The following is a 25,230-nucleotide window of genomic DNA, read 5'->3' on the forward strand; positions in this document are numbered from 1 at the left end:
ATGAACTCGTAATGACCTGGAGAATCATAATGGCAGGTCAGTTTTAGCAATTAGTGAACTTAGTAAAAAAAGCCAAACAAAAAACAAGTGTGGAATTGCACTTTTTTTTGCAATTTCACCGCACTTGGAATTTTTTTCCCGTTTTCTGTTACACGACAAGATAAAACCAATGGTGTCCTTCAAAAGTAAAGACTTGTCCCACAAAAAGCAAGCCCTCACATGGCCATTTTAACCAAAAAATAAAAAAGTTATGGCTCTGGGAAGAAGGGGAGCAAAAAATGAAAATGCAAAACCAAAAATACCCCCGGTCGTTAAGGGGTTAAATATCTGGCCATGCCAGTCAGTGTGTGTTGTGTATTGGCAGAGCAGGAACTCCCACATAGCTCCAGGAGGAGCTAAAGGACTGTGTGGGATTACTGCAGGTGAACCATGCAGGGAATGGACTCTTATGGACTCTGTTTTACCATTATGCCAGCAAGGCTTTGTTTAGTTTGTTGAACCCTGCCAAGGTTTATGTCATCCCCAATAAATCAGCAGGTGATTCTCTACCAGAACGGTTCCTGTGTCTACCTGAGGAAGCAGCTAAGTGTGCACACTATATATATGTATATATAAATATATATACACTGTACATATACATGCAGATATTATACATACATCTGGTCTGTTCATCTTTAGCTAAATGAATTGTAATTGTTATAGCTGATGTGAATGATATTAATTGAACTTTTGCCAAATACTTAAACTCAACAGAAGCAAGCACTTTGCTCAAAAATCCAAACATTTTCTCATAAGTATTGCAGACTGTCTACTGACTACTGAAACAAGAACCATATGTTTTATGTTGTAGAACAGTTCTTATACCCAAGCATTATGACTCATAAGTTACAGAATATCTTTAGTAGTAATTGTGGAAATGTTCCTTACCCCCTCTTCAAAAGCACTAGTATACATACATAGCATATTGGTCAATTGTCTGTGCTGCCATAATTATACAGGATGCGTGAGAGCCACCATCATTTACCACCAATCACGCATGCAGTGGAAAATGTGGCAGATAAAGCAATTCACTTATTTTGGAAAACTTTGATTCCTAGCTGTTAATAGCAGTTAGGCCGGGGTCACACACGGCGCTGCCACCGGCGGTTCAGACCGGAGCGCTCAGCTGCATAGAAAGACATGCAGCCGCACACCCCGGTCCCGAATGCCGGCGGGAGTGCTGGGTATTGAGGTGAGAGACTTCTCTGCTGCATAAAGAATATAATGGATACCAATGTGATTTTAATTGGAAATAGTATTTTTTTTTTAAATGCTACTAAACTATTGTTCCCAATGGTTGAACAATCCGACCTAATCTACAGATTATGGTGAGTGTGGCTTTAAGTAGCAAAAAATAGTTACAAACAATATGTGCACACGGTGCGGATTCTGCTGCGGATCCGCTGTGTTTCTGCAGCTGCGGGTCTGCAGCAGATTTAGGTGCGTTGTACAGTACCATTGTAGAGGTGTGAAACTGCAGGTCTTTTGACCTGAGAATTTACCTGCGGATGTTTCCAAATCCGTGCAGAAAAATCCGCAGGACCAAAATTTACGTAGCCTTAGTATTTGCAGCAGATTTTTCTGCTGCACAAATGAGAGGGTTGGTAGGAAAAGCGCTGCATAAAATGTGCACGTGTTTGATTCATTTTTAGTTGTGTTTTTTTTTATGCTGCATTAATGCAGAAAGTATTGGCATTGAAAAAAAAAAACGCTTTGAAGATTCAGATCTGCAAGAAAAAACAAGCAGCATGTTCATGAGATTTTAGACATGTTCACTTCATTCACTTTGCTGACACTGTAAAGCGCTGTTTTTTTTCCATGGCAAAAACACAAGGTGTGATCAAACCTTATGAGTGATAACCAAAGAAAAACTGGTATGAATATTATTTTTTGTGACTGCTAAAAAGCAGTTGAATATTTTTCTCATGCTCCTGACTAACAGACATAGGTGGTAAGAGGACTGATAATATTTTATATGGTTAATGCAATTAAAAAATATTATAATTTCAAAATCCACATGAGTAATAAAAAAAAAACTTGCACTCACCGCTGTTTTCCAAGCTGAATAAAATTTGGAACTTCTTGAAAATATTCTGCTACGAAATAAATCAAATATATTAAACACTAGATTTAAGGAAAAAAATAATAGCATAGTAATATAATGTTATTTGTTGGTTAGCTCCTATGCATACCGATACATCTCCATGGTACCAAAACAGTAGGAAATAATGATATAAATTCTTTGCAAACATGCTTTCATTTTTATTTTAGATATATCTGAGCAATACAAAAATGGCTGTGAAATGGACATACATTTAGGTTTAATTCAAGAAGAAATATATCTTTCAAAAAAACACCCAAACCATCATGTTTTACTGAACAAAACATACAGCATTAAAGGGGTTGTCTAGTCTTGGGGTTCAAGTGTACAGTGTCTTTATGTTATGGTAGAGTTATGAATCCCCACAGAGCACAGTGTATGTGGTGTCTGGATTCTCCAATGCCGCCACTGGAAGCTGGCGGGCGCGTAACCAGAAGCATGAGATTTGCATACATGTGGTCAGCTGCCAACTAGATGTGTGCGGCCTGGCTCAAAACAAGTGAATTAAGAGAGGTCAGATACGCCTAGATGGAATGTTGCCAGAAGTATGCAAAACGCATATTTGCTGTCACCTGACCGCCCGCTCCTGGTGCCAGTGTGAGCAGGTACGTGGAATGCAGTGGCGGACAGGAGGCAGAGCAAGATTTATTAACGGGAATACTCCACGCAGGGAGGTATTGAGTTTAGCAGGGATGTGGCAAATGATATTAGCACAGTATGGGTACGGGGAGAAGTAACAATTGTAATAGGTAAAGCAACTGTTCATGAAAGAGTTAACTTTTCAGTCCGACGGCTTCCTGACTGCAGAGTCTTAGGTTTCAACGGTGGCGCCTACGCAACTGGCGCGTGATGATTCCGGTGTCGTCCTGGAGAAGTGGAGGGTCCGGCTCCCGGCGATGAGTCCTTGTTAACTTGTGCAGAGTACTAGGCTCTAAGTTTGTCATGCGTAGTACAGCACAGTCTGTAACACTGCCAGAGCAACACTGGGTGAGCCAGAGCTCAATGGGTGAAAAAGGGCACAGTTCAGGATGAGTCACCCGGTCTGTCTTAGGGGGCTCATGCGCAATAACAACTGGTCCGGAACGCTTGGCACTTTCGGTCGTGGGAGCCAACGGGCTCACGGCAAATCTGTGTCCACAATCACTGTACCTGGATACAGGGGATCTATAGCACGGGCCTGCGCTGTAATGGTGCTCAGAGGACAGAGCACCAAACTTCCCCTGCTCTACGCACTGTCTTCCCTCCAAGTCTCTCCCTCCTTCTTCCCTGCGCACAGGCCCTTTTATCTCAGTCACGCCTCCTGCTGTCAAGTGCAAAGGTTGGTCTGGGTAGGAAAGCTTTCCCCTGGACAACAATGATGACAGCCCCAACAGTTCCGGGACCGGCGCAGCAGAGGTTCCCCGATCCGTTCATCTTCTTATACTCCCCTCACCTTTTGCTCGCCATTCCACAGGTGAGAGCTCATGTAATACACGTTGACATTCTCCTATTCCTTGATCAATTTGTTGCCAAATAAATTGATCTTCATTGTATCTGTTAGGGGGTACCCCAGCTGTTGCCCACTCAGAGCGCCATAAGTCAGAAGGAGTAGCCAAGTCAAGTTGGGTAGTCAAGTCAGGTTGTACAGGTGAGGGCAGGGATGCGCCCGTATCCAAAGGAATAGCCACTTCAGGAACTTCAGGCACCTGCCCCTCTCTTGATTCTACAGGCGGCTGTTCAGGACCTTCCTCTTCTTCACAATCAGCAACGACTGGAGAGGGTATCTCAGGAACACTTTCCACCTCTTTTATTTAGTCAGGATCTCTTGATAAACCGGGTCATAGCATATTCCGGTGAACTATTCATGTGGAAGAGTTTTCTTCCTCTTCAGGTTGGATTTCATAGACGGGCCCTTCGGAGTTGATTCTTTGCTTCACCTGATATGGAGTTTTCTCCCACCGGTATTCCAGCTTGTATCGAAGACATTTATCTTGGACCAACACACGGTCCCCAGCTTGGAGAGCTGCCCCTCGCAGAGGAGTTGTCTCTGGATGCTCCAGTTCCTGAAACCTCGTCTGCACCAGACGATGTAGTGTCTGCAGACAATGACGATGTTCTCATCTTCCTCTTGATAATACCTGTTGGAATATGTTTGGTGCATTCCTGTTTATGAGTGTTTAGATGCTAGATTTGTATGCTGTTTAAAAAGTAAAAAAAAAAAAATAAAAAAAACTCCCAGAGGCTCACACAGGGATAGTATGTGACTATATTTCCTGTTTTTCCTGTGTCTGTGTATGGAAGATGAAGCAGCCTGCTGCAGATTCTGCACAGATAGAGACACACAAATGATTTATTCCTGATCTATTAAGCTTCAGGAACAAGTGCCTCATCCATTACCAGATGACTGGCTATAGAACGATCAAAAAGCACAAAGCACGATCTCCCTCAGTATACAGTTAGGTCCATATATATTTGGACAGAGACAACATTTTTCTAATTTTGGTTGTAGACATTACCACAATGAATTTTAAACAAAACAATTCAGATGCAGTTGAAGTTCAGACTTTCAGCTTTCATTTGATGGTATCCACATTAAAATTGGATGAAGGGTTTAGGAGTTTCAGCTCCTTAACATGTGCCACCCTGTTTTTAAAGGGACCAAAAGTAATTGGACAATTGACTGAACTTCAACTGCATCTGAATTGTTTTGTTTAAAATTCATTGTGGTAATGTCTAGAACCAAAATTAGAAAAATGTTGTCTCTGTCCAAATATATATGGACCTGACTGTAGATGATAATCAGATTGTGCATATATGCAAGTGTGCAACTGCAAAGGCGATGTGGGACGAGTAACAGAAAGTGCATGAAAGATCAAATCTCAGCAATAAGCTTTATCTCATGAGAAAGCTGTATCAGTCTAAGCAAAGTGATGGACAGAATATGCAGGACTATATAAGAAACACCCTAGAGATTGTGGAGCGTCTCAGGGGTATTGGAGAAGAAATTAAAGATTTTCATGTTGCTGCACTTCTATTAAGTGGTCTTCCAGAGAGTTATGACACACTCGTGACTGCACTAGATGCATGGCCAGATGATGAGCTGATACTAAAGGATGTTAAAGTCAAACTTGTGAATAAATTCAAGAGAAGAACGCAGCATGTAAGCAGCAGTAATCAATCCAGGGCAGAAACAGCATTAAAGACACAGGAGTTCCCTAAATATAAGAGTAATCTAAGAGAAAGTCATGAATGTTTTGTCTGTTAAAAGCCTGGCCACCTTAAAGCAGACTGCAGAATTTGGAAAGCAAGAATGAATCCGCTTAAAAAGCAGAACAGTCATCACAGGGTTAAAACAGTTGCAAAGGAAGATTCTGCATGGGTTGAAGCTGCAGTTAATGCCAGTACAGGCCCATCTGCAAAGCATATATGGTGTATAGATTCTGGTGCAAGCACCCATATGACAAATAACAAGGATTTCTTCACTGACCTTAATGAAAGCAAGTCAGGATAGGTCATCTTAGCTAATGGTCACTATATGACTTCAGAAGGCGTAGGAAACGTCTAGCTCCACTATCGTTTCCTCAGCACAAAGCAGAAAGATCCCAATAGAGGATGCTCTATATGTTCCCAGCCTTGAAAGCAATCTTCTGTCAGTAAAGAAGCTCACGCAAAAAGGGGAATGTAGTTCTTTTAGAGATAACAGCTGCATCATCTCAAAGAACGGTCACACTCTTGCAGAAGAAAAAATCCAAGATGAATTTTATCAGCTAAAATGCAAAGAAAGAGTGTATAGTGCTAGACAAGATCTACATAAGAACTGTATCCATGTATAGCACAGACGTCTTGGGCACAGAAACGCAGAAGCAGTAAGGAAGCTAGCTCAACTTGCAAATGGTACTGAAATCAACCAGTGTAGTCCAATAATTATGTGCCCTAGCTGTCTTAAAGCGAAAATGCCCAGAAAATCCTTTCCTAAAATAAGCACCACTAGATCTGCACAGCCACTGGATCTGATACATACAGAAGTATGCGGTCCAATAAGTGCTCAAACTCCTAGCAAGAAGAGATATTTTCTCACATTTATTGATGACTACTCCAGATATACAGTTGCCTACCTGCTTCACAGTAAGGATAAAGTTACCCAGAAACTTGAAGAATATCTTGCTGTAGTGTTTATCAAATTTGGAAATGTGGCACCCCAGGAGTTCAGTTGCCACAGTGGCCTTGCCTCCCTCCAGGGGGGAGTGATGTCATGCCTGGAAGCAAGGAAGGAATCCCTTATCAGGTAGTTCCAGCATACAAAACAATTCCTGCTCCAGGCCAGAAGAGGGAGCTCTAAACCCGACTTCTGGGGAGCTGCTCTCTGGTCAGAAGCAGGAAGTTAGTTAGTAGTTAGAGCCTGAGCAGGGTGAAGAGAGGACATGCAGAGCGAAGCTGGGGACTGGAGCCATTGCAGAGCTTATCCCCAGGCTTAAGTGCCAGAGACCGGACCCCGGAGTCCGAGGCTGTGTGAGTACTAAAGTTCCCACAGCATAATCTGGAGGACAGAAGGCCCCAGATCCTCTGTCCCCCAACTGAGACTCGATTACATAGGAGCACGTGTGAGCCGGAGATGCCATAGAGGAGCAATCCCTGAAATAGGCTATAGCTGCCTGTCATGCGAGTGGCGTTCTACCTACGTAGCAGACATAGAGAGGAACTTGAATAGAGTTCACCGCAGCAAGCACCTCAGAGAATAGCGCTAGAGAGGAGACCTCACAACCCACCTGCATAAGGAGATTCCCAAATTGCTTTCAGGCTGACCAACTCCAGAACCATCTGTCAGCTGAGCCCTGGACTGTACCTACACAGCTCAGTAAAAGGTAAAGGAAACTTCACTCTTTTGTGTCCTCTGATCATTCTTGTGTCACCTATCCAACTCTGCTACATCTCTTGCTAAATACTACATCACCATCACCTTCTACATCTTTCATATACCCAGGGACTAAAGCTCTGCCTGTGGAGAGCTATTCCAACTTTGCTGCATCCCACAATCAGTCCCAGAGTTTCTGCACTGCAGCGCTGGTCATCTCTGATCAGACACCACAGGTGGCGTCACAAACACTTGGGTCACTGCCGCTGTGACACTTCCCCTTTAAGAAGCGGCTCGATACCGTACCACTGCCCTGGCGGGCGCTCCACAAGAATGTCAAAAGTCCTGTGTGCAGATAGTGGAACCGAATATACAAGTGGTAAGGTGCAAGCCGTTTTGAAAAAGGATGGAATCGTGTTCCATACTACCATTTCATGCAACTCAGAACAAAATGGCATTGCAGAGAGAGAGAACCGTACTCTCTGTGAAAGTGGAAGAAGTATGTTGTTTGATGTGAGTCTACCCACAATGTATTGGGGAGAAGCCATCATGACAGCTTGCTATCTTCAAAACAGAGTGCCAGGTAAAACCACAAATAAAAGTCCATATGAGCTATGGAATTGGGAGAAGCCTAACCTGAAGCACTTCAGGATATTTGGAAGCAAAACGTTTATGTATTTTCACAAAGAAAAACGATCCAAGTAGGAATCACATGCAAAGCAAGGAGTCCTGGTGGGCTATAGTGAAACTCAAAAGGGATACAGAATCCTGCACCCAGAGACCAATACAGTAACAATCAGCAAAGATGTAGTGATTGATGAAAACTCTGTATCGCTCAATTCCATGAAGTTACACCAGTTATTCAACCTAAGAAGCAAGAACAAGAATCTCAATCGCCAAACCCAGATGGTGAAAAGGAAAACACTGAAGTGAGGATAAGCACTGAAGCCACCAAGGAAGGCACAGAAGAACCAAGTCAACCTCCAGTCAGGAGATCAGAAAGGCCAAACAAAAGGTATCCCAGCTAGATGCCTTTCTTATATGGTCAAAACACTTCCTGAACCAGAGCCACAGTCATGGCAAAAGATGCAAAAACTGCCTGTCCACGAGAAGCAGAAGTGGATAAATGCTGCTAATGAAGAGATGGATTCCCTTCACCAACTCCAGATATAAGAGCTTACTGAGCTACCACAAGGAAAAAAGAGCTATTGGATGTAAGTGGGTCTTCAAAAACAAATATGACTCAGAAGGTAAAGTTCACTGGTTTAAGGCAAGATTGGTCGCAAAAGGGTACTTGCAAAAGTATGGTGAAGATTATGATGGTACATTTTCTCCAGTTGCGAAGCAAAATACATTCAGAACTTTAATATCCGTAGCTGCACTTCAACAGATGACAGTGAGACATTTTGACTTCAAAACAGCCTTCCTACATGGTGACATTGAAAAAGAGTTGTACATGAGCCAACCCAAGGGTTATATTAAAAAGGATGAAGAGCACCTTGTTTGTAAAATGCAAAAATCTCTCTATGGACTTAAGCAGTCGATAAGAGCTTGGACCTTGAAAATTAAAGTTTTGATGGATGAAGGATTTGAAAGATCTCAAGCTGATCCATGTTTGTATACGAAAAATGTAACAAAGGAGTGGATGTATGTTCTCCTATATGTAGACAATGTAATCATGTCTCATCAAGATAAAAGAGAAACTGCCAAGCTAGTTGAAATTCTCAACCAGCACTTTGAGACTAAGGACGTTGTAAATGTGACATATTATTTGGGAATCCAAATTCAGAGAGCGGAAGATGGGAGTTTTCGTCTCAACCAAAGTTCAAAAATGTCCGCAATACTAAACCAGTTTGGAATGCCAGAAGCCAAAGGTGCGTCAACACCAATGGATCCGTTGTACTTAAAGTTGGAAGGAGAAGAAGATCTGCTACCCAGCAATGAGAGTTACAGACAAGCAGTCGGGGTGCTTCTGTACGTAGCAACCACAACTCGTCCCGATATCACAGCCACAGTTGGAATTCTCTGCCAACGCGTAAGCAAGCCACACCAAAGAGACTGGAATGCAATAAAGAGAATTAGTCAATATCTTAAAGAAAGTAAAAGGCTAAATCTTAAGATATCTGTATCAGGGGATCTCACTCTCAGGGCTCATACTCACTTGCGAATGACTCTCACGATTCTCGTGCGAGTCTCTCGCATGAACACCCGGCACTGCCACCGGCATTGGTACCGGAGCGTGCGGCTACATGTATTTCTATGCAGCCACACACTCTGATCCGAGTGCCGGTGGCAGTGCCGGGTGTTCATGCGAGAGACTCGCACGAGAATCGTGAGAGTCTCTCGCAAGTACGAGGGGCGATCCAAAAGTAATGATGATCGGTTATTTCTATTGCACACAGAAATTAAAATAAAATGTTTTCTTCTCTCAGGTACTCACTAGTCCAGGAAAAAAAATCACTTAAATAGGCCATAATTCCCGGGAGCTACATTCATTTGAATATCACCTGCCAAGGAGTGAACATCAAAATGGGAAAAAATTAGCTCAGATCTGTCATCAAATACCTCTGCTTGAAAAAAAATATCTACCAAAGACATACACAGACTTGGTGGAAACATTGGGGGACTCTTCTCCTCCATATTCCACAGTTGCACACTGGGCCAAGGAATTTAAGCTGGGAAGAACATCGACGGAAGATGAACATCACGAAGGACGCCCATCCACGTCCCTCAATGAAGAAAACGTGAAAAAAGTTGAAGTTGTGTTGGCAGATCGAAGAGTGACTATCAGGCATGTAGCTGAGGTCACAGGGATCTCATATGGCAGTATTCAAAGAATCCTTGCAAAAGAATTGCATATGAGAAAGGTCTCCGCCCGTTGGGTGCCAAAAAATGTTAACCGACGAGCAAAAGAAGAAACGAGTTGACATTTCAACAGCAAATCTCTAAAAGTTCCAAGCAGACAAGGAGAATTTTTTGTCACGTTTTTTGACCATGGATGAGACCTGGATCCACCACTTTGATCCCGAAACTAAACAATAATCGATGACATGGAAACGAGCCGACGAACCGACGCCGAAGAAATTCAAAGTGTCAAGCTCAGCAGGGAAGGTTATGGCGTCCGTTTTTTGGGACACTGAAGGAATTATTTTGGTGGACTACTTGGAGAAGGGAGCCACTATTACGGGCTCCTACTACGCAGAACAAATAAGAAGATTGCGGGAGGCTATCAAGGAGAAAAGGCGCGGCAAACTGTGGGCTGGAGTGCTGTTTCACCAAGATAACGCACCGGCTCACAAAGCTGCAGTTGCCATGGCTACCATTTAAGAAGCTGAAGAAGCGGGCTTTGAACTGGTGGAACACCCCCCCCCCCTATTCACCAGATCTAGCCCCCAGTGACTTTTCTCTTTCCTCGGCTCAAGGAACACCTCCGGGGCAAGAAATTTGACGACAATAGCGACGTGATAACCGCTGTTGGAGTTTTTTTGAGGGTCAAGATCAAGAATTTTTTTCAAAGGGAATTCTAAGTTTAGAAAAGAGATGGACTAAATGTATAGACTTGTTAGGAGACTATGTAGAAAAATAATTTTTTTTTTTTTTACTATATTCATTGTGTTTATTATTGATTATCATTACTTTTGGATCGCCCCTCGTAAGTATGAGCCCTCAGAGGTTATGTGGATGCAGATTGGGCTGGAGAATCAAGTGATCAGAAATCAACAAGTGGTTACTTGTTCAAGTTAGGAGAAAATTCAATTTCTTGATCCAGCAGAAAACATGAGTCAGTCGCATTATCTTCTACAGAAGCAGAATATATGTCAGCTACTTATGCAAGTCAAGAAGCAATTTGGTTGAAACAACTTTTGGAAGATTTCAGCAAGCCATTAGCTCAACCAACAGTTATCTATGAGGACAACCAAGGAATGCATTAAACTTGCCATCAGTGAGAAGATAATGCAAGGACTAAGCACATTGATGTAAAACATCACCACTTACGTGACTTAGTGGAATGTGGTGTACTCGAATTTGTTTATTGCGAGTCTGACAAGATGATAGCTGATGGTATGACAAAGCCATTATCAAGAGCCAAGGTTTTGGACTTCAGAACTGCAATGGGTCTAACAGGATAATAACTTGTTGAGTGGGGGTGTTGGAATATGTTTGGTGCAACAACTCCATTCCTATGAGTGTTTAGTTGATAGCAGCCTTCAGCTCATCTGCATTGTTGGGTCTGTTGTCTCTCATCTTCCTCTTGATAATACCTGTTGGAATATGTTTGGTGCAGCAACTTCATTCCTGTTTGAGTGTTTAGTTGCCAGATTTGTATGCTGTTTGTAAAGTAAAAAAAAAAAAAAACTCCCAGAGGCTCACACAGGGATAGCATGTGACTGTATTTCCTGTTTTTCCTGTGTATGGAAGATGAAGCAGCCCGCTGCAGATGCTGCACAGATAGACTGTGGGGAATAGATAGCTCAGCTGGGATCTTTGCTTTGGCACAAGCGTGTGGCTATGAAGTCACTTCAGCAGACTAGCAAGTTCCACATGGATATGGACACGGCATATTTATTGTGCACACTTGTTATTCAATGTTACACATGCCAAATAAAACATCTAAGGCCGTCTGGCCACTAACTAACAATAGCAGGCTAACTACAAAATAAACCTATATAACAGCAAACAAGTCCATGTAATCTTACTGTGTCAGCTCCCAGCTCAGCAGACGAGATAGACTGAGAGATCCCAGCTCCTCCTGATTATATCAGCTGGACCAGTCAGGAAACCAAAACCTGGATTGAATAAGTGGAGGGGGAACTACCAGTCCTTTCCATGCTGATCACTAAGGAAACCAGGACTGGATTACAGTGAAATAAACTGGCTTCATCATCAGTACAGGGAGACATATGAAATGAAACGGGGAGAAATATACCTGTTTTCTAGTACCTCTCCCCTTGGCACCTCACACCCCCCCCCTCCTCTGTTCGAGCCCGTGGGGTCGGACACGACGAGTCACCAAGCAGTGCGTTCTAGACAACGCATCTGCATTTCTGTGCGCTGTGCCCGCCCTGTGCTCAACGGAAAATTTAAACCCTTGTAATGCTAAGAACCAGCGTGTCACCCGCGCATTGCCTTCTTTTGCCCGGGACATCCATGTTAGGGGCGAATGGTCCGTCACTAGTCTAAACTGGCGACCTAGTAAATAATAGCGCAAGGTGCACTGGGCCCATTTCACAGCCAGGGCTTCCCGCTCAACTACACTGTAGTTCTTTTCTGCTCTCGTAAGCTTTCTGCTTAGATAGGCCACTGGGTGTTCCTCGCCATTTACTTCTTGAGACAAAACCGTGCCGAGGCCCACCCCAGAGGCGTCCGTTTGGACAATAAACTCACGTTTAAAGTCTGGTGCAACCAACACTGGTTGGTCACAGAGGACTGTTTTCAATCGCTGAAAGGCTTCCTCTGGTTCTGCGTTCCACTTTATTGTGACAGATTTCAACCCCTTAGTAAGATCTGTGAGAGGAGCTGCGATGGTCACAAAATGTTTGATGAACCGCCTATAATAACCAACGATCCCTAAAAAAGCTCCAACCTGTTTTTTGGTTACTGGTCGTGGCCAATTTTGATTAGCGTCCACTTTATTGGCTTGAGGCTTCACGACGCCTCTCCCTATGCTATATCCCAGATAGCGAGCCTCTTCCAATCCCAACGTACATTTCTTGGGATTGGCAGTCAACCCAGCTGTTTTTAGGGAGTCTAAGACGGCTTGTACTTTTGACAAATGCGTGTCCCAGTCATCGCTAAAGATAATGATGTCGTCCAAGTACGCGGATGCATACTGGCCATGGGGTTTTAGGACAATATCCATTAGACGTTGGAAGGTGGCTGCGGCACCATGCAACCCAAATGGCATATCTCGGTACTGGAATAATCCCTGGGGCGTAACAAAGGCAGTTTTCTGTTTGGCTGATTCCGTGAGGGGAATCTGCCAATAACCTTTTGTTAAGTCAATAGTGGATATGTACCTGGCCGAACCCAGTCTCTCTATCAGTTCATCAACTCTTGGCATCGGGTAGGCATCGAATTTCGATAATTCATTTACTTTCCGAAAATCGTTACAAAATCGGATAGTCCCATCGGGTTTGGGCACCAGTACGATAGGGCTAGCCCAATCACTCCGGGACTCCTCAATGACCCCGAGCTCTAACATCTTCTTCACTTCCCGGGCAATGGCTTGTCTCCGAGCCTCCGGAATTCGATATGGTTTTAGCCGTACCCGCGCCTGTGGATCAGTAACAATGTCATGTTTAATTAGGTGCGTCCGGCCAGGAAGTTCTGAGAAAATATCTGCGTTCCTCTGTATGAACTCCCTGGTCTCTCGTTTTTGGCTTTCGGATAGCGTGTCTGCAATACCCACTTCTGGCGGAGCTACCTGGGGGTCCTTCACCTTAGAAGGTGGTGCCCCTCGAGGCCCATCCTCAAGGGCAGCTCCTGCCACCAGACTCTCCCTGTCCAGCCAGGCCTTAAGCAAGTTTATGTGGTATATTTGTTCGGGCTTTCTCTTGTCTGGTTGGTGTATTTTATAATTTACTTCACCTGTTCGTTCCAGCACTTCGTATGGTCCCTGCCATTTCGCAAGAAATTTATTCTCTACGGTAGGCACCAGTACCAACACCCTGTCTCCGGGTTGAAAGACTCGTGTTTTTGCCGCTCGGTTGTATACCGTGCTTTGGGCATGTTGTGCGCGTTCTAAACACTCTTTAACTATTGGCATAACTGCTGCAATTCGGTCCTGCATAAGTGTTATGTGTTCAATTACACTGCGATAATGAGTCACCTCTTGTTCCCAAGTCTCCTTGGCAATATCTAACAGGCCTCTAGGACACCGCCCATAAACCAACTCAAAAGGTGAAAAGCCTGTGGAGGATTGGGGTACCTCACGTATAGCGAACAGGAGGTATGGTAGTAGGGCATCCCAATCTCTCCCGTCCTTATCCACCACCCTTTTCAACATTCCCTTTAAGGTTTTGTTAAAGCGCTCCACCAAACCGTCAGTCTGAGGGTGATATACTGAGGTACGCAAATGGGAGATTTTTAGTAGTTTACATAAATCCTTAAGTATACGAGACATAAAGGGGGTCCCTTGATCCGTAAGTATCTCTTTCGGAATGCCGGTGCGGGAAAACATATTAACTAGCTCTTTTGAAATTGATTTCGCATTGGCATTCTGCAAGGGCACTGCTTCGGGATAACGCGTGGCGTAATCCAATACTACCAAAATGTACTGATGACCCCTGGCAGATTTAACTAATGGACCGACTATATCCATTGCTATCCTCTCGAAGGGCACCTCTATTATTGGTAAGGGCACTAAGGGGCTTCTAAAATGTGACATAGGTGCGGTCAATTGACACGTAGGACATGACCGACAGTACTGGGTCACGTCTCCCACTAGACCCGGCCAAAAGAAACGTTGCAGAATACGGTGTTTTGTCTTTTCTACCACCAGGTGTCCTCCCAAGGGATGTTTATGTGCCAACTTCAAAACTACCTGGCGAAAGGACTTAGGTACCACTAGTTGTTCTACCACCACCCCTCGCACCTTGTCTATGTGATACAACATATCCTGCTGCACCACCACGTGTGGGAACTCGTTTTGAGCCCCTGGGTACAATGGTCTTCCCTCGGAGACCTTTATGTTTTCCCACGCCCTTGCTAGAGTATGATCCTGGCGCTGACCGGTCCCGAACTTACCACGGGCCACCTCAAGATCAGGCATTTCTAAAACATCCTCTAGCTGGTCTGCCTCGCCTGCATACACAGCCAGAGGAGAGTCCGCAGATTCTAGTACTTCCTCTGAGATGGGTTCTCTGTCGTCTTGCTGCAATGGTTCAGGGGCTAGCTCCGGAGTACCGTCTTCAACTAGAGGGTTCATGCCACTTTTGAAGTTCCACAAGTCCCAAAATAAGGGAAAGTCTCTCCCCAGGATTACACTGTGTCCCATAGACTTTATGACTGCCGCCTGATGTCTTTTGGTCCCTACTGGCGTGGCAAGAGTAACCCAGGCAGTGGGGTAGTTCTTAGTATCCCCATGGATGCAACTAATGCCCACGGTTAAGTTCGTTAGGGCGCTAGAGTCCACCAAACTGGCATGTACCAAAGTTACTTGACTGCCGGAATCCAAGACGGCATTCACACTATAACCGTCAACCTCGACGTGGCACACGTGTTGTTCATTTCCCGTGAGGGTCTCTGCCACACAGACTGACTGCACATATAACGAAAGACGCCTCGTAGCATTACAGTCCATTGGCTCTGTAGTCATTGGGCAGTTAGCTGCTACATGGCCAAGCCCGCGACATCACCAACATTGTATAGGCCCTTGTCTCCTCGATTGAGATCCCAGACGAGGTCTGCTGGCTTGATGTGAGCCCGTACCACCTCCATAGTCCTTTGTAGGTCTGCTACCCTTCATTGTGACGTTCTCTTCTTTTGAAGATGAAGTATGTTTCACAGGACTCTCCAGCGATTTCTTGGGGAGCCAGTGGGGTGCTAACATCCCTTGGAGTAGGCTTTCAGAAGCATTCTAGCGTTCGACCATATTCACCAACTGGTCAGCGGTAGTTGGGTCACCCTGTCCAACCCACCTCTGCATCTTAGCGGGTAAGGACTGCAGGTACTTGTCTAGAACAACATGCTCCACCATCTGTGCGGACGTCAAAGCCTCTGTTTGCAGCCATTTTTTTACTAGATGGATGAGATCATGCATTTGTGAGCGGGCTGGCTGATGCTCCACAAAATTCCATAAATGCACCCTCTGTGCGCGTACATACGTGTTTACTCCCAGCCTTGCCAGGATTTCGCCTTTGAGTTTGATATAGTCCATAGCATCCGCTCCACTCAGATCGTAATAGGCCTTTTGTGGATCTCCGCTTAGAAATGGAGCAACTACCTCAGCCCATCTGTCCAGTGGTAAGTGCTCACGTTCTGCAATACGTTCAAACACGGTGAGGTATGCTTCCACATCATCGTCTGCGGTCATTTTAAGCAAAGTCTTCTGTACGGCTTTCTGCGCACTAGCAGCGCTTTGTGCACTGTCTCCCTCATCTCGGGGTTGCGAACCAAGGCCTGTTTTATTGCCTCCAACTGCTCTTGCTGCATCTGGTGTTGCTGCTCCAGAGCCTTCTGGAAGCAAGTATTAGTCTGCTGTTGTTGCACATTTGCTTGCAATAACTGCTTCACTAGTTCCTCCATATTACTGGACTCTTGGCTCTTCAAAAGCGCAGAAGCTTTCAGCCAGGACATACACAGCGTTTTCTCTGCAGTCACAGTCCAGCAGCCACAAGTGCCCGCATTCGAAACACCATTTGTGGGGAATAGATAGCTCAGCTGGGATCTTTGCTTTGGCACAAGCGTGTGGCTATGAAGTCACTTCAGCAGACTAGCAAGTTCCACATGGATATGGACACAGCATATTTATTGTGCACACTTGTTATTCAATGTTACACATGCCAAATGTGAAGTAAAACATCTAAGGCCGTCTGGCCACTAACTAACAATAGCAGGCTTACTACAAAATAAACCTATATAACAGCAAACAAGTCCATGTAATCTTACTGTGTCAGCTCCCAGCTCAGCAGACGAGATAGACTGAGAGATCCCAGCTCCTCCTGATTATATCAGCTGGACCAGCCAGGAAACCAAAACCTGGATTGAATAAGTGGAGGGGGAACTACCAGTCCTTTCCATGCTGATCACTAAGGAAACCAGGACTGGATTACAGTGAAATAAACTGGCTTCATCATCAGTACAGGGAGACATATGAAATGAAGCGGGGAGAAATATACCTGTTTTCTAGTACCTCTCCCCTTGGCACCTCACAAGACACACAAATCATTTATTCCTGATCTATTAAGCTTATCATATATTGTTCCTGAATAAAGAAGCTCTAGTGTCACACGCTTGGAGTATCCTGAATAATCCGCTGCCAAAAATACCCCGTAGATTCTCTATAGGGTTAAGGTCAGGTGAGTTTGCTGGCCAATCAAGCACAGTGATACTGTTCTTAACCCCTTTACCTCCAAGGGTGGTTTTGCACGTTAATGACTGTGACAATTCTGACCACTGTCCCTTTATGAGGTAATAACTCTGGAACGCTTCCATGGGTCCCGGTGATTCTGACATTGTTTTCTCATGACATATTGTACTTCATGTTAGCAGTAAAATTTCATTCATTTAACTTGCGTTTATTTGTGAAAAAAAAATGAAAATTTGGCGAAAATTTTGAAAATTTCACAATTTTCCAACTTTGAATTTTTATGCCCTTAAATCACAGAGATATGGCACACAAAACACATAATAAGTAACATTTCCCACATGTTAACTTTATATCAGCACAATTTTGGAACCAAAATTTTTTTTTTGTTAGGAAGTTATAATGGTTAAAATTTGACCAACGATTTCTCATTTTTACAACACCATTTTCTTTAAGGACCACATCACATTTGAAGTCACTTTGAGGGGTCTATATGATAGAAAATACCCAAAAGTGACACCATTCTAAAGACTGCACCCTTTAAGGTGCTCAAAACCACATTCAAGAAGTTTATTAAAGATTCAGGTGCTTCATAGGAATTTTTTGAATGTTTAAAAAAAAAAAAAAAAGAACATTTAACTTTTTTTTTTACAAAAAAATTACTTCAGGTCAAATTTTTTTTATTTTACCAAAGGTAACAGGAGGAATTGGACATCAAAAGTTATTGTGCAATTTGTCCTGAGTACGCTGATACCTGGTATGTGGGGGGGAACCACTGTTTCGGTGCATGGCAGAGCTCAGCCGTTAGACTTTTTCAACGCAAAATTGGCTGAAATTCAGATCAGATGCCATGTCACGTTTGGAGAGCCTCTGATGTGCCTAAACAGTGGAAACCCCCCACAAGTGACCCCATTTTGGAAACTAGACCCCCCCATGGAACTTATCTAGATATGTGGTGAGAACTTTGAAACCCCAAGGGCTTCACAGTTTATAATGTACAGCCGTACAATTAAAAAATCATATTTTTTTCACAAAAATAATCTTTTCACCCCAAATTTTTATTTTCCCAAGGGTAACAGGACCCCAAAAGTTATTGTGCAATTTGAATACGCTGATACCCCATATGTGGGGGTAAACCACTATTTGGGCGCATGGCAGAGCTCGGAAGGGAAGCAGCGCCATTTGACTTTTTTGGCTGGAATTGAGATGGCATGAGATGCCATGTCGCATTTGGAAAGCCTCTGATGTGCCTAAACAATGGAAGCCCCCACAAATGACACCATTTTGGAAACTAGACCCCCCCAAGGAACTTATCTAGATATGTGGTGAGCACTTTGAACCCTCAAGTGTTTCACAGAAGTTTATAACGCCCGGATGTGAAAATAAAAAAAATCATATTTTTTCCGCAAACATGATCTTTTAGTCCCCAATTTTTTTATTTTCCCAAGGGTAACAGGAAATGTTGTCCAATTTGTACGGAGTACGCTGATACCCCATATGTGGGGAGAAAACTACTGTATGGGCACACGTGGGGGCTTGGAAGGGAAGTAGTGATGTTTTGGAATGTAGACTTTTATGGAATAGTTTGCCGGTGTCATGTCGCGTTCCGAGAGCCCCTAATGTGCCTAAACTGTGGAAACCCACCACAAGTGACCCCATTTTGGAAACTAGACCCCCCCCCAAGGAACTTATCTAGATGTGTGGTGAGCACTTTGAACCCCAAAGTGCTTCACAGAAGATAATAACGTAGAGCCATAAAAATAAAAAAATCATTTTTTTCCACAAAAATGATATTTTTGCCCTCAGTTTATTTTACCAAGGCAACAGGAGAAATTGGACCACAAAAGTTGTTGTGCAATTGGTCCTGTGTAGGCTGATACCCCATATGTTGGGGTAAACCACTGTCTGGGCGCATGGCAGAGCTTGGAAAGGAAGGCGCAGTTTGACTTTTTCAACGCAGAATTGGCTGGAATTGAGACCAGACTCCATGTTGCGTTTAGAGAGCCTCTGATGTGTCTAAACAGTGGAAACCCCCCAATTCTAACTCCAACCCTAACCCCAACACATCCCTAGCCCTAGCCCTAACCCTAATGGGAAAATGGAAATGAATACTTTTTTTTTAATTTTATTATTTTTCCCTATCTAATGGGGTGATAAAGGGGGGTTTGATTTACTATATATGGCGAGATTTTATATTTGGCAGCTGTCACATGCTAAAAGACGCTTTTTATTGTAAAAATAGTTTTTGCATCACCACATTTTGAGAGCTATAATTTTTCTGTATTTTGACCCACCGAGTCAAGTGAGGTCTTATTTTTTGCGGGATGAGTTGACATTTTTATTGATGCCATTTTAGGGCACATGACATTTTTTGATCATTTCTTATTCCAATTTTTGGGACACAGAATGAACAAAAACCAGCATTTCATGAATTTCTTTTTGGGGGGGGCGTTGACACCGTTCCGCGAATGGTAAAATTGATAAGGGGGTTTTATTCTTCGGGTCAGTACGATTACAGCGATACCTTATTTATGTCTTTTATGTTTTGGCGCTTTTATACAATAAAAACAATTTTATATAAAATATAATTATTTTTGCATCGCTTTATTCTGCGAGCTATATCTTTTTTATTTTTTTGCTGATGACGCGGTGTGGTGGCTCGTTTTCTTGCAGGACATGATGATATTTTCAGCAGTACCATGGTTATTTTTATCCGTCTTTTTGATCGCGCGTTATTCCACTTTTTGTTCAGTGGTATGATGATAAAGCGTTGTTTTTTGCCTTGTGTTTTTTTTTTTTTTGAAGGGGTTCACTACAGGGGTTAACTAGTGAGACAGTTTTATAGGGCTGGTTGTTACGGACGCGACGATACTAAATGTGTATGTTTATTGTTTTTTTACAAAATAAAATTTATTAGGGTTTTTTATGTTTATTTGGGATTTTTTTTTAAATTTTTACACTTGATTTTTTTTATTTTTTTAACTTTATTATATTGTCTCACACACTAGGACAATATAATAGTGTCAGATCGCTGATCTGACACCTTGCACAGTGTGTCAGATCAGTAATCTGAGAGGCATTGCAGGAGGCTTTCTCAGTGCCTGCTCTCAGCAGGCACTGACAAAGCTGCCTCCCTGCAGGACCCCGAAGGCACCCGCAGCCATATTGGATCCGGGGGCCTGCAGGGAGGGAGTCCCTCAGAACAGCGTGATCACATTGCGCTGTTCCGAGGGTCCAGGGAAGCAAGCAGGGAGCCCAGTTCCTGCCCGATTATTCCCTGATCCCAGTACACTTCGATCATGTTTGATCGCAGTGTGCCAGGGGATAATGTGCTGGGGGTGGTCCATGACCGCCCCTGACACATAGTGCCGGGTGTCAGCTGTGATAATCAGCTGACACCCGGCCGCGATCAGGCGTACTATCCCATCCATGGGAATTAAGTCCCAGGTCACATGGATGGAATAGTACATCCAATAGCAGAAAGAGGTTAAACCAGGTATTGGTACTTTTGGCAGTGTGGACATTTGCCAAGTCCTGCTGGAGAATGAGATTTCCATCTCCAAAAAGCTTGTCGGCAGAGGGAAGCATAAAGTGCTCTACAATTTCCTGGTAGATGGCTGCGATGACTTTGGTCTTGATAAAATACAGTGAACCTACACCAGCAGATGGCATGGCTCCTCAGATCATCACTGATTGTGGAAACTTCACACTAAATCTCAAGCAGCTTTGATTGTGTGCATCTCCACTCTTCCTCCAGACTCTGGGACCCGGATTTCCAAATCAAATGCAAAATTTACTTTCATCTGAAAACACCTTGGACCACTGAGCAACAGTCCAGTTCTTTTTCTACTTGACCCAGGTAAGACCCTTCTGGTGTTATCTATTGGTCATGAGTGGCTTGACACAAGGAATGGGACACATGTATCCCATGTCGTGGATACGTCTGTGTGTCGTGGCTCTTGAAGCAATAACTCCAGCAGTAGGCCACTCCTTGTGAATCTCCCCAAAATTTTTAATGGCCTTTTCTTAACAATTCTTTCAATTCTCTGGTTATCCCAGTTGCTTCTGCACCTTTTTCTATCACAGTTTTCCTTCCACTCAACTTTCCATTAATATGCTTGGATACAGCACTCTGTGAACAGCTAAATTCTTTAGCAATGATCTTTTGTGGCTTACCCTCTTTGTGGAGTGTGTCAATGACTGCCTTATGGATATGTGTCAAGTCAGCAGTCTTTTCCATGATTGTGTAGCCTACTGAAACAGAATAAGGAACCTTTATAAACGGTTAGGAAGCCTTTGCAGGTGTTTTTTGTTAATTATTCTAATTTACTGAGATATTGACTTTTGGGTTTTCATTGTAAGCCATAATCATCAACATTAACAGAAATAAACAGTTGCAATAATCACTCTGTTTGTAGTGACTCTATATAATGAGTTTCACTTTTTGTAGTGAAGAGCTGAAATAAATTAACTTTTTGATGATATTCTAACTTAGTGAGAAGCTCTTGTACATCAACTACACTTTCAAAATATTTTCATTCAAAGTTTCTTCATTGATTCAATAACTCATCCATACAGTTTAACATGGTTATTGTTGCAATACAGTGATATGTAAAACTTACAAAAAGCTTGGAAAAATAGTTTAGGATTAGATTACTCATTCATACAGTATTACATGCTCTCTGTCACATTTTGGTGTAATAGAACAGTAGAAAAAAGTGTTTCTTCACAATTCTTACCCATATACTATTTCCAGTGGCATAACTACAAAGTTATGGGCCCCGGTGCGAACTTTCAAATGGGTCCCCCATGCCAAAATACATGCCCATCTCCGCTCCGCACACCTCTTACACACGTGGCTCTGCTCCGCACACCTCGTACATGCGCGGCTGCTCTCCGTAGTCCTTGTACACACGCGGCTCTGCTCCGCACACCTCGTACATGCGCGGCTGCTCTCCGTACTCCTCGTACACACGTGGCTCTGCTCCGTACACCTCGTATACGCGGGACTCTGCTACGTACAACACGTACACGCGCGACTCTGCTCCATACACCTCGTATATGCGGGACTCTGCTATGTACACCACGTACACGCGCGGCTCCTCTCCGTACACCTCGTACAAACGCGGCTCCGCTCCTTACACCTCGTACATGCGCGGCTCCGCTCCTTACACCTCGTACATGCGCGGCTCCGCTCCGTACACCTCGTACACACACGGCTCCGCTCCATACACCTCGTACATACACTGCTCCGCCAAAATTGTACACACAGCTCTGGTACATCCACACTGTAAAAGCCTCCTGACCCTACACATAAACTTACCCTCATACAGCACCATGACAACCAGCACATCAGAGTCCTGCATACACGGAAGCTCCTGATCATGTGACCCTTGACTCCTCCCCTCCTGTGACCTCATCACAGGTCCTGTGCGCACATTAGAGAACAGCCTAGCAACATCATTGCAGGCTGTGGGGGGCTGCGGTGGATCTCTGCGGGAGCGCGAGGATGGGGTCAGTGCATGGGGGGGAGTGGTGGCTCAGTGGAGTGTGGGAAAAATAGACTCCCGGGCGGGACATGGGTAGGGGGGGTCAAAAATGGGACTGTCCTTGTGAGAATCGGGACGGTTGGGAGATATGGTCTGACCAGCCGAGCCCCTGACTCCCCCCGGGCCCGGTCGCAGTGGAGACTGCTGCGACCGTGGTAGTTACGCCCCTGACTATTCCATGCTCTGGGGTACATTTTTGTGATATAGAAGACTAAAAAAAGTTTAAAAATTATGCTGAGTTACATTTCTCGGCTATACAGTATTACATGTTGTTGGGTATATTTTGTTATATAAGCCTCAAAAAACTTTAAAAAAAATTAATCAGTATTATATTGCTCCTCCATAAACTATTCTGTGGTCTGGAGTCCATTTCATTGTTATAAAAGCCTCCAAAAACATTTTAAAAAATGTAACAGTATTATATTGCCTATCTATAGGATATTACATCTTCTTGGGTATATTTAGTTGCTATATAAGCCTCCAAAAATTTGTTCAAAATTTATCGGTATCCTATTACTCACCCATAGGGTTAGGGCCTTGCAATACTTACCTCTCCCCATTCCTCCGCTGTGGCATCTTCCACGACTTCTATCACAGACATTTCAGGTCAGAGGGCACAATGACATCACTACTGTGCGCTCTCTGCTCTAAACAGTCACAGCGCAGAGAGCTGGAAGATGGTAAAACTGAGGAGTCCATACCTGCGGCCAGCGATGAAAGGTGAGTGTTTCTTTTTTTGCTTTTTTTAAAGTTTGGAGCAACATATGGGGCTCATTATATACTGGAGCATTATATGGGGCCCAACATATACTGGATCATTATATTGGGCCCAATATATACTGGAGCATTATATTGGGCTCATTATATTTGGAGTCTTATATAGGGCCCATCATATAATGTGGCCCATCATACACTGGAGCATTATATGGGGCATTATAAGGGGTCTGTCATGATCCATTTTTGGATTTGTGACAGTTCTGGCTCTGCTTTAATTTGAACGTTGATTTTGCTATTGTGCCAGGGAGTTTGAGGTCCTGTTTCCATATCCTCTGTGGTGTGGAGCTTGGCAGCGAAGCCTGGAGTTAAGTTGATTGATTATTTACCTTGTCTGTCTTGCAGTTGTCACTATCCCCTGTGTTTTGTACTATCTGCAGTGGTGAGGTTAGCATTCTTGCCAGCCAGTGAACTAGCCAGGGTTTAGTGAGGTGACAGCTAGGGACCAGGTACGTGATGGCGGTGGGGGGGGGGGGAGGTCCTGCATAGGGTGTTAGGGGAGCTTAGGTATAGGCACAGGCTGAGTTAGGAGGTGCCCCATCCCTTGTTATTTACTATTAGTGCCTTCCTACCCCTTTTTCCCATCCCGTTGTTGGTGTTTGTTGTGCTGTCTGCTGGACTGACCCTTGTGGTCGTGACAGGGCATATTATATATGGAGCAATATATGGGGCCCATTATATATGGAGCAATATACAGGGGTTGGACAAAATAATGAAAACACCTGGAAACATCAACAAAAGTTAGTTTAATATGGTGTAGGTCCACCTTTTGCGGCGCGCACAAAAGAGGAAAGAGAATAAGCTATGGAATGGGGGATCACCATAAACAAATGATTGACATTTAGAAAAGCAATTTTTATTGACATGTAAAGACCACAAACAACTATAAAAACATTTAAAAAGTCACACATGTGACATAACAGCAGCAATCAATGGCTCATAATAGAGCCTACACCCTGTGATTACACTCCACAATGGTTGGTGACCAAATACCTGCCCATATAAACAGCATACCATCTGATGACTGAATATATTACAATGAATACCTCCAAAGAGATATGAATGCAGGTAGAATAAAGTGGCGACCCCTGTACTTGATATGGAGGAAGAAACCTCAAAAAGGACTTTATATAAGTCAGAGGTGAAACCTATTATAACAACTGCATATGGATAATAGATGGGACTTGGTCACCCAAGCCAACAATGCCTATAATAGAGGTCATACATAAACATAAGATAATAATGAATGAATATTGAGACCCAGCAACAGCAACATAGGCACACAAACTGAAATGTGCAGAATCAATCACCCATACATTGCGGCCTGAAGTGCTGGCATCAGTTGGCAGAACCCATGTGAAGTGAAGGCAGGGCAAGGAAATGCCCGACGCTGTTTGGATCTAACTTAAGGCATTTGATCTCTCTGCATACAGTGTCAAAAAAAATTTGCACTGCTGGAAACAGTGAAAAGGACGGGGTGGCCTGCGACGGTAACCTACCCTGAAATTGTCTTCTCGGTGGTCCAGCAACATTTTCATCAAGAAGGTCCAACAAATCTCTAAAGGCTTGTCTTTCCATCATCGGTAAGTCAGCTGTTGGCTTCCATGGCAACCATGAGTCCTGTTACTGAATACTGGCGCATGCGCCGTATTGCTGTCTTGGAGTGCACGTAACATGATGGTGTATTGGCCCCCATGGCAACCTTGGGTTATGATGCGCTTCCTGTCACTGAATGTCGGCGCATGCGCAGTATCGCTGACATCCTGATGTGTGCCTGGTAAGTGGCGCAGCTGTGTGCCATTCTCTACTTTACTCCTCATATATAAAGACTTGTTAAGACTGCATTCATTACCCCTGACGAAGCCACTTTAGGTGGCGACACGCGTCGGGCATTTCCTCGCCCTGCCTT

General features: G+C 43.8%; 1 long non-coding RNA gene across 1 annotated transcript in view; it reads left to right on the plus strand.

Annotated features, from left to right (window-relative positions):
• The first annotated feature begins 397 nt into the window (after positions 1 to 397).
• Positions 398 to 25,230, plus strand: part of LOC141084824 (uncharacterized) — a 209,271-nt gene continuing 184,438 nt past the window's right edge. Inside the window, exon 1 of the long non-coding RNA XR_012231132.1 lies at positions 398 to 537. This is a non-coding gene — a long non-coding RNA (uncharacterized lncRNA). The remainder of the gene's footprint in view (positions 538 to 25,230) is intronic.

Source organism: Dendrobates tinctorius, unplaced genomic scaffold (genome assembly GCF_039654945.1).
Source record: "Dendrobates tinctorius isolate UK_male_01 unplaced genomic scaffold, ASM3965494v1 ptg000006l, whole genome shotgun sequence".
NCBI lineage: Eukaryota > Metazoa > Chordata > Amphibia > Anura > Dendrobatidae > Dendrobates > Dendrobates tinctorius.